Source organism: Podarcis melisellensis, assembly GCF_964234715.1.
Source record: "Podarcis melisellensis genome assembly, chromosome: 2".
NCBI classification, from domain to species: Eukaryota; Metazoa; Chordata; class Lepidosauria; order Squamata; family Lacertidae; genus Podarcis; species Podarcis melisellensis.
This window is the reverse complement of record NC_138529.1, coordinates 112,728,441-112,742,919: the sequence shown is the minus strand read 5'-3', so window position 1 is coordinate 112,742,919 and position 14,479 is coordinate 112,728,441. Positions and strand designations below refer to the sequence as shown.

Below are 14,479 nucleotides of genomic sequence, written 5' to 3'. Positions count from 1 at the left end.
CAGAGAATGTGAGGAACATTATAGACATTTTGGAGATGCTAGAGGTGGATATTAACAAAAAGGCAGTGTTAATTTTTGTGGATGCGGAGAAGGCCTTTGACAATATTTCTTGGAAATTTATGAAGAAGAATCTCCATGGGATGGGGGTAGGTCAAGGGTTTGAAAACGGTATAGGTGCAATATATTTTGAACAAAGAGCGAAACTAATTGTGAATAATGTGGTAATGGATGAAATACCAATAGAGAAAGGTACACGACAGGGATAATAAACTTTACTGTTTATATCGGTCCTGGAGGTCTTGTTAAATATGATTAGGAGGGACCAGCTGGTAAAAGGAATACAGGTCGGATCTAAACAATATAAGTTAAGGGCATTTGCAGATGATTTAGTGCTAACTCTGCAACAGCCAGAAGCTAGCACCAAAAGAGTTTTAGAATTAATGGAGACATTTGGCCAGGTCGCAGGATTTAAATTGAACAAACAGAAAACAAAGGTGCTGGAAAAAAATCTAACAAAAGAGGAGAAAGATAGGTTTCAAAGTGAAACTGGGTTGGAAATAGAAAAAAAGGTTAAGTACCTGGGGGTGAATCTGACATCAAAAAATGTGAATCTATTTAAAGATAACTATGAAAAATGTTGGACAGAAGTTAAGAAAGATCTAGACATGGTCCAGGTTGAAACTTTCCTTGTTAGGCCGAATTGCTGTTATTAAGATGAATGTATTGCCAAGAATGTTGTTTTTATTTCAGACGCTGCAGATTCTAGACAAAATGGACTGTTTCAAGAAGTGGCAGAAAGACATATCTAAATTTGTCTGGCAGGGCAAAAAGCCCAGAATTAAATTTAAGATTTTAACTGATGCAAAAGATAGAGGGGGCTTCGCCCTGCCAGACTTAAGACTTTATTATGAATCAGCAGCTTTTTGCTGGTTGAAGCAATGGCTACTTCTTGAAGATACAGACATTCTTGATCTGGAAGGATATGATAATAGTTTTGGCTGGCATGCATATCTGTGGTATGACAAGGTAAAGATTTATAAAAGTTTCAAAAACCATATTGTCAGGAAAGCATTGTACAATGTCTGGAATAGATATAAGGATTTATTGGAAAGTAAAACCCCTAGGTGGTTGTCACCAATGGAAGCGAAAGCAGTGAAAAAAACCAACATGGACTCTAATTGGCCTAAGTATTGTGAAATCTTAGAATATGATGGTGAGAAATTGAAGCTAAAAAGTTTTGAGAAGCTAAAGCATAAAGTTCGAGATTGGTTACACTACCGTCAGATAAATGAGATGTTTAAGCAGGACAGGAAACTGGGTTTTCAGAAGGAGAGGTCAAAGTTAGAAACAGAATTGTTAGAATCCAATACTAAAAATCTATCTAAAATGTATAATTTGCTGCTGAAATGGAATACACAGGATGAAACAGTGAAATCAGCTATGATTAAATGGGCACAGGATATTGGTCATGACATTATGTTTGACGACTGGGAACAGTTATGGACCACCGGTATTAAATTTACGGCATGTAATGCCTTGAAAGAGAATATAATGAAAATTATCTATAGGTGGTACATGACCCCAGTCAAACTTGCAAAGATCTATCATCTGCCCAATAACAAATGTTGGAAATGTAATGAGGCTGAAGGTACCTTTTATCACCTTTGGTGGACTTGCCCAAAGATTAAAGCCTACTGGGAAATGATCTATAATGAAATTAAGAAAGTCCTTAAGTGGACATTTGTAAAGAAACCGGAGGCTTTTCTCTTAGGCATGGTCGGCCAATTGGTACCAAAGAAGGATAAGACATTTTTTATGTATGCAACCACAGCAGCAAGAATTCTGTTGGCAAAGTATTGGAAGATGCAAGAATTACCTACTCTGGAAGAATGGCAATCGAAGGTGATGGAATATATGGGACTGGCAGAGATGACCGGCAGAATCCGTGACCAGAGGAAAGAGACAGTGGAAGAGGACTGGGGGAAATTTAAAATATACTTAAAAAATTATTGTAAAATTGTGGACTGATAAGATGACAAGGGGTAAGAAACAAAGAACTACAGCTGTAAATCTTAAACTATAAGAAAATGTAAAAGGGACTTGATTAAATACTGACTGACGAGTTGCTCGAAAAATGGTAAAATAAGGATGTGGCGAAGGGAAGGCATGGGGAAGTCAAATTTTTGTTGTATGTCATTGATGTTTGTGTTTTGTTTTGTATTGTCTTTGATATGTGTAAAAACTAATAAAAATATTTTTTTAAAAAAAAGGAAAACCAGATTTATGAAACGTGGAAAGAGCTTCAGAGGGAGTGAAGACCTTACTATCCATAAGAAAATTCACACAGGCAGGAAACCATATAAATGTATGGAGTTTTCCACTCAGGTTTTACCAGATTTCCTGGGAAGTGAAGATTACTGTCAAGTCTTTGGATGTATAGAAAAGAATTTGGCAGTGTTTGTTTTCAATAATAATAATAGCAACAGCAACAATAATAATAATATAATTTATGCCGCACCCATCTGGCTGGCTTTCCCCTGCAGCACAGCCACTCTGGGTGGCTTCCAACAAAATACTTAAATACAATAGTCCTTCAGATATTAAAAGCTTCCCTAAACAGGGCAGCCTTCAGATGTCTTTTAAAGTCTGGTGGCTGTTTTTTCCTTTGACATCTGGTGGGAGGGTATTCCACATGGAGGGCACCACTACCGAGAAGGCCTTCTGCCTGGTTCCCTGTAACTTCACTTCTCGCAGTGAGGCAACCGCCAGAAGGCTCTTGGTGCTGGACCTCCATGTCCAGGCAGAACGATGGGGGTGGAGACTCTACTTCAGGTATACAGGATCGAGGCCATTTAGCGCTTTAAAGGTCAGCACCAACACTTTGATTTGTGCTCAGAAATGCAATGGGAGCCTATGTTGGTTTTTCAATACCAGTGTTATGTGGTCTTGGCGGCTGCACCCCGTCACTAGTCTAGCTGATGCAATCTGGATTAGTTGCAGTTTCCGGGCAACTTACAAAGGTAGCCCCATGTAGAGCGCATTGCAGTAGTCCAAACAGGAGATATCTGGAGCATACACTACTCTGGCAAGACAGTCTGAGGGCAGATAGGGTCTTAGCCTGCGTACCAGATTGAGCTGATAAACAGCTGCCCTGGACACAGAATTGACCTGTGCTTCCATTGACAGCTACAAATCCAAAATGACTGCCAGGCAGTGCACCTGGTCCTTTGGGGGCACAGTTACCCCATTCAGGACCAGGGAGTTCTCCACACCTGCCTGCCTCCTGTCTCCCAAAAACAGGACATCTACCTTGTCAGCATTCAACTTTAATATGTTAGCTGCCATCCATCCTCCAACCGCCTCCAGACACACACAGGACCTTCATCATCTTCACTGGTTCTGATTTGAAAGAGAAGTAGAGCTGGGTATCCGCATTCTGATGAACATCCAGCCCAAACCCCCTGATCTCTCCCAGCGACTTCATGTAGAAATCTGAAAAGCATGGGGAGAGGACAGAACCCTGAGGCACCCCACAAGTGAGAGCTCAGGGGTCTGAACACTCATCCCCCAACACCACTTTCTGAACACAGCCCAGTGTATAACAGTTCCTCCAGCTCCCAGCCCCTTTAGTTGGTCCAGAAGGATGTTATGGCCAATGGTGTCAAAAGCCTCTGAAAGATCCAGCAGATCTAGGAAATAACTCTCACCTTTGTCCCTAGCCTGCCAGAAATTATCGTGTCCAGGTCAGTTTCAGTCCCATGATGAGGCCTGAATCCCAACTGGAAGGGATCCAAATGGTCCACATCTTCCAGGCGTCCCTGGAGTTGTTCAACAACCACCCACTCATTCACCTTGCCAAAGAATGGAAGATTTGAGACTGGGCGATAGTTGGCCTTATTGGCTGGGTCTAAAGATATTTTTTTAAGAAGCAGTTTAATACAGTGGTGCCTCGGGTTACATATGCTTCAGGTTACAGACTTCGCTAACCCAGAAATATTACCTTGGGTTAAGAACTTTGCTTCAGGATGAGAACAGAAATCGTACAGCGGCAGCAGGAGGCCCGATTAGTTAAAGTGGTGCTTCAGGTGAAGAACAGTTTCACGTTAAGAACTGATCTCCAGAACAAATTAAGTTCTTAAAAAAGAGGTACCACTGTAACTGCCTCTTTCAGTGTGTCTGGGAAGGCTCCCTCACAGAGAGAAGCATTTACCACCGCATGGAGCCCATCGCCCAGCCCTTCCCGGCTATATTTTATGAGTCAGGATGGGCAAGGATCAAGGAGACAGGTGGTTGGTTTCACTCATCCAAACAGCTTGTCCACATCCTCGGACATAACAACTTTACTAGACAGGACTCTAGCACTCACCAGCCCCCGCCCTGCTCCCATGGGGGAGTCTTACCTCTCTGAATCTGAGTGACTTTATCTGCAAAAAACTTTGCAAAATCATTTCAGGAGATCATGTGGCCTGTACCGAGCGCCATTGGAGAGATGGTTCCATTAAATTGCTAACCACCTGAAAGAGACTCCTGCTGTTTTCTGCAGATGCAATAGAGGGGGTGAAGAAGGTTTTCTTCACCTTCACTATCGCCATTTGGTAGGCTCAATGTTGAGCTCTAACCCGTGTACGGTCAGATTCAGAATGAGGTTTCTGCCACTGGCGTTCTAGCCGTCTCGTTGCCCTCAGATCCTTGGAAAACCTTGGGGCTGTCCGGTCTCCATGCAATCGGAGTGGGATTTTTGGAGCCAGATACTCAATAGCCCTGGTTAACTCCACATTCCAGCGGGCCACCAGGAAATCAGCTGAAAGGCCGTCAACATGGGATAAAACATCCCCTGCCACTCTCTGGAAACCATTTGGATCCATTAAGTGGCAGGGGCGGACCATCCAAATCGGTCTCGCGTCCCTGCAGAGGGGAAGGGTTGTGGAGAAGTCCAGTTGCACCAGGAGGTTATCTGACCATGGCACCACTTTAGATTTGCTTTTACTTAGTGTCAGATCACCAACATCCATAGAGGTGAACACCAGGTCTAAGGAATGTCTGTGACTATAAGTTGGGCCAAACTTACTCAGGGCCAGCCCATGGAGGCCATGCTTTCCACAAAGTCCCAGTCGGTCCCTTGTAAGGTTGTGTCGGTGTGAATGTTATAATCCCCCAAGACAACCACACTAGGTGTCTCCAGGAGAACATCTGCCACAACCTGAAGCAGTTTGGGCAGGGAATCCTTGGTGCAATGGGTAGATCGGTACACCAAAAGGAATCCTGTACTGCCCCTATTGTCCAACTTCAAGAACATGCACTCAGAGAACTGGGTCTTCCCAATAGGACGCCTGGTGCAAATTAATGACTTCCTACAAATCACTGCAAATCACACCCCCTCCCTGCCCATATGACCTGGGTTGCTGTGCGTAAGAGAAACCTGGTGGACAAGCAGCGGCAAGGACAGGTCCACCTGCTTCATCCCACCAAGTCTCTGTTACACATGCCAGGTCAAGTACTCCATCCACGATCCAGTCATGGATGGTGGTGGTCTTATGAATCATTGACCTGGCATTGCATAGCAGCACCTTCGGGTCATGTGGGTCTCCCTTGCTGATTTCAATATCCATCCAAATGACACCAGACCCGGAGGCAGGGATAGTCCTCAAACTAAAATGGGCCATGCTATTTGGTGACCCTTTTTTATTCATTTATACTTCTATATCACACAAACAAGCATTGAATAAAATGAACAAACAATAGAAAAGAGAAGAAAATGCCAAAACAAAATTACAAGGATCTAAACATAATATGCAATCAAAAATACAAAACGTTATATTCTCCCCCAAAAAAGAAGAAAAAGAAAGGGGGGGGAATGACTTCTAATTAACTCCATGTGGCTCTTTATTCTTCATATCACTGGTTGTCTGTAATGATTGATTTTTTTGGAGAATTATTCTAATTACCTGTGAGATTTTTATTCTAAACTAATCAAGTAAGAATCTGGAAATCTGACAATTTAAGAACTCTTCCTTCTTTTGTTGGTGTTATGTTACTTTACCAATTTTTAGCAATTACTATCCTGGCCATTACTGCATACAAAAATATTCTTTTGGTTTCTTTTGGGATGTCTGTTGTTAATAGCCCCAAAAAAACATTTCTGGTTTTTTTGGGAAAGTATGTCTTAACATTTTATTTAATTCTTCATTAGGGGTATCCCAAAATTATTTAATTTTAGGGCACGTCCACCACATATGGAAGAAATTCTCTTCTTTAAGTTTGCACCTCCAACACTTTCCACTGGTGTTTTGGTACATTTTAGCCAATTTCGAGGGTTTAATATACCATCTGTACATCATTTTTTTTTAAAAAAAATTATTGTATAACATGCTGTAAATCTTGTCTCTTTGTGATAGTTCAGAACGTAAATGGTTAAATGTTCTGAGTGAGTGCGTCACCTGCTGACGTCAGTTTTTGGAAGCTAGGAGGAGCCTGTTACTGTACTCCATTTTTCCTTCTCTGTGTCGCTGAGGAGGAAGGACTGTCTTTACTATGGCTGAAAGAAGCCCAGGACTTTGTTGCTGAAATGCCGCAATAAATAGCTGTTTATGGACACAAGTGTTTGTTGTGTTACCTGAGACTAAGTGACAGTTTTACACCGCTGTGTTTACTCTGCAAGGCGTGACCTGGGAGGAAGCCGAGCGAGGCAGCAGAAGCGCGCCGGACCGCTGTAAACGACTGATTGGGATCGTAAAGAAATCAGCAAGGTCACGCCCCAATCAATAAATAAATTCCACAGGTTATGGTGACGTCATTAATCGCTCGTAAAACTGTCGCTGGAGCTCTGAGAACGCTTTGAAGTTGGCGTTCAGAGGCACGGGAGCTGGCTGGAGATCACAGGCTGCGTTCAGTGAGTCTCGCCTGATGTCGGAAGGCAGAGTGAGTGTTTGCCTGTTTCTGAGAGGCAAGAAAGCTGCTGGGACACAGAGCTAAAAGCTGAGAGCAGCTGGAATCGTTTCTCCACGCAAGGGAAAGCCGGAGCAGCTGGTACTGAGCACTGAGTGAGTACAGCTTAAGGGGCACCCTGGGAGAACGGGAGAAGATGGCAAAGAGCCAGGTCCTTGAGGAGGATATACCAGTGGAAACCCTAACTTTAAAAAGTTGGGCAACCTGGAGCCAAAGAATAAGGGGGTGGTTCCTGGTCCATGGGCTTTGGGAAGCAAGCCAGAGGGAACCACTAGCAACACCCCTTAGCTGGCCAGCAGCGGGAGCAGGCGTTGCAGGCTGTGGGGCTGAAGATAGCCAGCAGAAAATGCAACAAGAGCTGGATATGCTCAGAGCATGCGTTCATGCATCGCTGAGACCTCATTTGGAGGGTGTAACGACAGCAAGGGCTGCCTGGGATGTGCTGAAGGGCTTGTGTGAAGCTTCAGCAGGAGGCCAGAGCCCTGAAGACGCTGGACAAGTAGCCCCTGTTCCTGAATCAGCCTCAAGGAGCGCTGTGAAGCAGATCGGAGGGGCGGAGAGTTCCAAAGGCAAGTTTGAAGAACTTTCCACTGTTGCTGAAGCGGAGAGGAGCTTCAGGGGGGGCAAGGCTGGAAGGAGGCGCCGTTCCGGTAGGAGGAAGGCCAAGCCAGCTGGGAGGAGCCCCGGGCAGTGTTTTTCCACTGGAGTTCAACATCTGCGTAGCAGTTGCCCCCACCGGAGCACACAGACGCGGCAGGATGTTCCCAAGGACATTTCCCATGGGAACCAGGCGGGTTTCCATGGCAACCAGGCGGGAAGGCGTGCAGGTGGCCTGGCCAGGCGGGAAGGCGTGCAGGTGGCCGTGCAAGACAACAGGAAGAGTCTTATCAGCTTTCTGCTAGCATGGCTGTGTTTGAGAACAACTGCGTAAAAAACTCTGAACTAAGCTTTGTCATTGACTCAGCAGCTAACCGCAACATGGTTCCAGAGACCCCTGCAGTCAAGATGTGGAATTGCAAGGCAGTTCCAGAAGGGCAGACTATTAAGTTCGCAAATGGACAAAGGGCCAATGTAAAAAATGTTGCTAATGCTTATCTTTCTGTTTTGCAGGAACAGATGGAGTTTTGTGTTGTTCCAGGGGTGCATCACTATTTGTTATCTGTGCCTTATTTGTTGAAAAAAGGTTTTCAGGTTTGTTTCCAGGGGGATTCCTGCACAATCTCCAGAGAAGGAAGACGACTTGTTGAAGTGCAAAAGGGGCAGAATGATCTTTTCATTCTTAAAACGTCTCTTGGGGGTGAGGGGAAGGTTGAGAAAGCACAAGCGTTGCGTGCTACAGTTCCCAATCAGCGTACTACAGTTCCCAATCATGTCTCATGTGCTTGCGTATGGCATCAGAGAACTATCCATAATCCTTTAGAGGATTTGCAGACGTTACCCGAGGTTGCCAAAGGTTGCAGGATTAAAAATTGTGGACGTGCCATTAATTGTGACACTTGCAAGCAGGCAAAGGTGAGAGGGTGCAGTTACCCAAAGGTGGAACGGGTAACCACTAAACCTTTTGAGCTGGTACACATAGATCTGTTCAATCCTGTGAAGGAACAGAGTCTAGGGGGGGCCAGGTATCTGCTAACGATTCAGGACACCTGGACTCATGGTCTTAAATCCAGGGAGGATGCAGCACAGCTGATCAGGAGCTGGATTGAGGAGGTAGAACAGAGATTCTCCACCAGAGTGAGAGCAGTCATCAGTGACAGAAATGCTAAGTACACTGGTTCTGCTTTGCAGAAGTTCTTTCACAAGAAAGGGATACGTCACACAGTTACTTCTCCCCAGCAGAGGGGGTAGCAGAGCTTAGAAGTGAAGCTCTGGTTAAGGCTGCACAGGTGATGCAGACAGAAGCTAGGTTACCTCCAAAGTTTTGGCTGGAGGCAATCCGGTGCGTATGTTTCACCTGGAATCGTGTCTACAATTCACTGGTAGGTGACACACCGTACTCTTTGATGCATGGCAGAAAACCCCAGATTCACTTTCTGCGCAAGTTTGGATCTCCTGCGTTTGTGCCAGTGCCCAAAGCTTTGCAAGGGCCAGATGGAGCCAAGGTCCAGAAACTGATCTTCTGTGGGTATGAGCCAGAAGCTCGTGCATGGCGGTTTGCTTACCCGTCAGGTGATCAGAGTAAGGTGCTGATCAGTAAACACGCTGAGTTCTGTGAGCAGGATGAGAGGCCAAAGATTTCTGCACAGCGTGACGTTCTCTCAGAATGTCTCTCTGATCCAGAAGACAGTTCTGATGAGGAGGAAGGAGAGGCTGAGGCTGCTGATGACGACCAGGTCACTGACCAGGGTCAAGAGCAGGATGGGGCATCTCCACAAGTTGTTAAGAGAGTACCCAAGAGTGAGCCTAGTTCTCCTGTGAGTGTAATGGAGAGGATTCGAAGACGCTTTAAGTCAGAGGGGGAATCCTGTGATGCAGAGGACACACCTGCTGGTGGCAGTGAGCCAGAGGAAACACCTGAGTTTGTGCCTAGGCGATCCAGTCGCACAACTAAGGGTATTCCACCAGAGAGGTACCAAGCCACAGGTGCGTGGGTAAGTTTCGCACAGTGCGATTCTGAGAGTTGTGAGGTGATTCCACAGATGCCTAACAGGTACGCCAAGGGAGGGCGCAAGGCATTGGGGATGGGATTGATCTCACAAGGTGTTACTGAAGATGTTGCACAGGTGTCAAGCAGGGACGCAAGGGGGTGTGTGATAGTTCAGAACGTAAATGGTTAAATGTTCTGAGTGAGTGCGTCACCTGCTGACGTCAGTTTTTGGAAGCTAGGAGGAGCCTGTTACTGTAATCAATTTTTTCTTCTTCTCTGTGTCGCTGAGGAGGAAGGACGGTCTTTACTATGGCTGAAAGAAGCCCAGGACTTTGTTGCTGAAATGCCGCAATAAATAGCTGTTTATGGACACAAGTGTTTGTTGTGTTACCTGAGACTAAGTGACAGTTTTACACCGCTGTGTTTACTCTGCAAGGCATGACCTGGGAGGAAGCCGAGCGAGGCAGCAGAAGCACGCCGGACCGCTGTAAACGACTGATTGGGATCGTAAAGAAATCAGCAAGGTCACGCCCCAATCAATCAATAAATTCCACACTCTTTTCCATAAGTTTTCCCATTTTTCTAAATCAATTGTATGACCGAAATATTGTGCCCATTTGACCATTACATCTTTAACCTCTTTGTCTCTTAAGTGCCAATTTACTAATGGTTTATACATTTTGGATAAATTTTTATCATTTATAATCAATTATTTGTCTATTTCAAATCATTTTGTATCAAATCCATTTACTTTCTTGTCTTCCTCAAAAATTGCATTTAATTGATGGTATTGAAACCAGCCTATTCCTGTATGTCTTATTGTTTCATATTTTTTCCCATTTGTAATCTATTATTTACTTCCTCTAAAGCATTCGCTCCATATGGCGCACAGAAATTTCCCCTTACTTTTTAGGAGAAAAAAAGTGTGTCCTATGGAGCAAATAATACGGTATCTTGCACATCCTTGGGATACTCCCCTTGCTCTCCTTGCCAGAAAGAAAAGAAAACGGAGAGGGCATAAGCAGAAGAGGGGCTGCAGGGCTGGACTATGAGTGAGGCTAAGTAAAAATCCTCACAAGCCTGCATTGCCAAGTCTCCTTGTATCAAATGTTAGATCTTTACCCAACAAGGTAGAGGAGTTGGAACTTATTACCTCTCAGCAGAAAAGTATCCGGGACTGCTGTGTTATGGTCCTTTTAGAGACGTGGCTGGATCCCTCCTTTCCACAGGGACTTTTGCAGTTAGAAGGACGCTCAGTAATTAGAGCGGATAGAACCGCCGAATCCGGGAAGAGCAGAGGAGGAGGAATTTGCGTTTATATAAATAACAACTGGAGCTCGGACATTAAACAAATGGACACGCATTGTTCTCCTGACTTGGAGTACCTAGTGGTGAAGTGCCGCAGGCAGCTGGACCGGATGGAATCATGGGACGGGTTATTAGGGACTGTGCTGCAGAATTAGCTGGTGTATTTACGGACATTTTTAACCTATCCCTGTTGCAGGGTTCTGTCCCTACCTGCCTGAAGACATCGATTATAGTGCCAGTCCCCAAGCAGTCAGTGGTGGTATCTCTCAATGACTACAGACCAATAGCCCTAACATCTGTCGTTATGAAATGTTTTGAGAGATTGGTGCTAGATTATATTAAGGCTGGTCTTCCATCCACTCTAGACCCGTTCCAGTTTGCATATAGAAGAAATAGATCTACTGATGATGCTATTTCCATCGCTGTCCATACTGTACTGAGTCATCTAGAACGACAGGGAACCTACGCAAGGCTGTTGTTTGTGGACTACAGTTCTGCCTTTAATACAATCCTACCAGACAGGTTATTCCTTAAAATGACCAATTTGGGTATACATCAGAAGATCTGTTTGTGGGTAAGGAATTTCCTGACTGATAGGCCGCAGACAGTGAGAATGGGACCTTACTATTCTTCTACTCTAGTATTAAGCACAGGAGCCCCTCAGGGATGTGTGTTAAGCCCCTTTCTCTATTCCCTGTACACATTTGATTGTACCCCACTGTATAAGTCCAACACAATCATCAAATTTGCGGATGATACAACAGTGGTGGGGCTCATTAGTGAGAACGATGAGTCTGCTTATAGGAAAGAAGTACAGGGGTTAATTCAATGGTGTAAAGAAAATAATCTTATGCTTAACACCAAAAAAACCAAAGAACTTATAATTGATTTTAGGAGAAAGAAAAGTGTATTTTTACCATTGCACATAAATGGCGAGGAGGTGGAGAGGGTTGGTAGTTTTAAATACCTGGGCATTTACATCTCTGAGGACCTCTCATGGACTGCAAATATTAACATGGTTGTGAGGAAGGTGCAGGGGAGGTTGTATTTCCTGAGAATGCTCAGGGGATTGAATCTATCTCAGCACCTACTTCTGTCCTACTATCACAGTACCATTGAGAGTGTCTTAACCTATAGTATATTATCGTGGTATGGGAGCAGCTCTGAAATGGATAAAAAAGCTTTACAGAGAATAATTAAAATTGCCCAGAATGTTATTGGGCTCCAACTACCAACCCTGGATGAGATCTTCACGTCTCGCAGCTTGAAGAAGTCACACAATATCCGGAGAGATCCCACTCATCCTGCTCACAACCTCTTTGAACTGTTGCCTTCGGGCAGAAGATACAGGACAATGAAAACACGAACCACACGCCTTCTGAATAGTTTCTATCCAAGAGCTCTGATTGCACTAAATAATGATCTCAGGGCCAGTTGTAAGAAATAGCAAGCAGTGAGTAGTAAGGAATGAGATAGGTTTTAGGTTATGCTATGCTTTTAATAGGTTATGTTATATTCTGGATTATGTTATGTTTTAATAGATTATGTCTGAATGGGATGAGAGTGTTGGAGATACGTGTAAATGTGTATGTGAATCCGGTCTTTGGGTGTTTGATTTTCGTTGTTGTGTATACTGTGTATATACGGACAATGACAATAAATTTATCTTATCTTATCTTACTTCCTATAAAAGATCTTTATACGTCAACCAATTTGAATCCATATTTTTTCTTTTTACTGCCTCTGCCTCCATTGGTGACAACCACCATGGGGTTTTTGGTTCTAATAATTTTTTGTTCCTTTCCCAAATTTCATATAAGGCTTTCCTAATAATGTGATTTAGGAATCCCTTGTGGATTTTTGCTTTATTATAACCCAGGTAGCCGTACCACCCCACTATATTATCCCAGCCCTCAATATCCAATAATTTAGTATTCTTCAAGATCATCCATTCCTTGAGCCAGACCAGGCAGGCAGCTTCATAGTAGATCCTAAAATTTGGCATTCCAAACCCTCGTTTGTTTTTGGTTTCTGTTAATAATTTAAATTTAATTCTGGTTTTTTTGCCCTGCCAAAGGTATTTCACCAAATACCTGTGCCATTCTTTAAAACATTTTAAGCCATTAAGAACCGGAATTGATTGAAAAAGGAACTGCATTTTTGGTAAAACTACCATCTTGATTGTAGAAATTCTTCCCCACAACGTGAGTTTTAATTTACTCCAGATTTCTAAGTCTTTCCTAATTTTGTTCCATACCTTAATATAAATGTCTTTCTATAAATTAATGTTTTTCATGGTTATCCAAATTCCGAAATACTGCTCTGTTAGTAATTTTACGTCCTGTTTCTATTTCTAAGTTTACTTTTTCTTGTATATCTAATTACTTTACCAGGAGTTTTGTTTTTTCTTTATTAATTTTGAATCATGATAATTGTCCAAATGCCTTTCTTTTTCCTTTCCTTTCCTTTTATTATAATATTTTTTACTGATTTTCTTTCTTACAGCAAATATCCATCACCATCACTAAACATTCCTTTATCTCATCATAGTCTTTCAATTTTAACTTTCCTTCTTGTTCTATTAGTAATTTGCTGTATGTTGGCCGTATTCCTTTCATTGTTGGCGTATTAAGTGATAATGCTTCAATGGGTGATTGCCACCACGGAGTTTGGGGTTCCAATAAATCTTTGTATTTTCCCCATACCTTTATTAAAGACTTTCTTATTAGAGGATTGTGGAGTCCTCTGTGTACTTTTGTTTTCCCATACCACAAATATGCATGCCAACCAACTCTGTTGTCATGTCCTTCCAGTTCTACTGCCTCTTCTTTCTCCAATTTAATCCAATCCTGAATCCAAGTAAGACAAGCTGCTTCATAGTAAATTTTGAGGTCTGGAAGGGAAAAGCCTCCGCTTTCTTTTAAGTCTGTAAGTATTTTGTATTTTATACATGGTCTTGTTTTCTCCAAGATTACTACAGTGGTACCTCGGGTTAAGTATTTAAACTGTTCTTAACCTGAAGTACCACTTTAGCTAATGGGGGCTACTGCTGCTGCCCCGCCGCCGGAACACGATTTCTGTTCTCATCCTGAAGCAAAGTTCTTAACCCGAGGTACTATTTCTGGGTTAGCGGAGTCTGTAACCTGAAGCGTCTGTAACCTGAAGCGTATGTAACCCGAGGTACCAGTGTATAGTACTCTCTAGAGCAGCCTTTCTCAACCTGTGGGCCCCCAGATGTTGCTGAACTACAACTCCCATCACCCCTAGCTAGCAAAGCCAGAGCTCAGGGATGATGGGAATTGTAGTCCAACAACATCTGGGGACCCACAGGTTGAGAATCACTGCTCTAGAGGGTTTTCTGTTGTAAATATTAGATTGTCTGAAAAGGCTCTGACCTTATAGGCCCTTTGTCCAACTTTAATTCCTTCTATTCTAGGGCCTTCTCTTACTGCTTTCAAATATACTTCCAGAAGCGTGCTAAAGAGGAGAGGAGAAAGAGGGCAGCCCTGTCTTGTTCCCTTAGAGATATTAAAACCTTCTGATGTTTCACCATTTATAATTAGTCTGACCTTTTGGGAATTATAAATCGCTTTTATACCACTACATATTTTCTCACCCAAACTCATCATTTCCAAAGTG

At 43.3% G+C, this 14,479-nt stretch overlaps 2 long non-coding RNA genes across 2 annotated transcripts in view; one reads left to right on the top strand and one right to left on the bottom strand.

The window, feature by feature from the left end:
* Positions 1–2,644, top strand: part of LOC309365332 — a 37,779-nt gene extending 35,135 nt beyond the window's left edge. The window contains exon 2 of the long non-coding RNA XR_014166016.1: positions 2,348–2,644. This is a non-coding gene — a long non-coding RNA (uncharacterized lncRNA). The remainder of the gene's footprint in view (positions 1–2,347) is intronic.
* A 7,528-nt stretch (positions 2,645–10,172) lies between these two features.
* LOC309365503 lies at positions 10,173–13,153 on the bottom strand. Its single transcript, XR_014166210.1, has 2 exons — positions 12,522–13,153; positions 10,173–10,389 (listed from the first exon to the last, which is right to left on the bottom strand). It is a non-coding gene; the product is annotated as an uncharacterized lncRNA (long non-coding RNA).
* Positions 13,154–14,479: the final 1,326 nt, after the last annotated feature.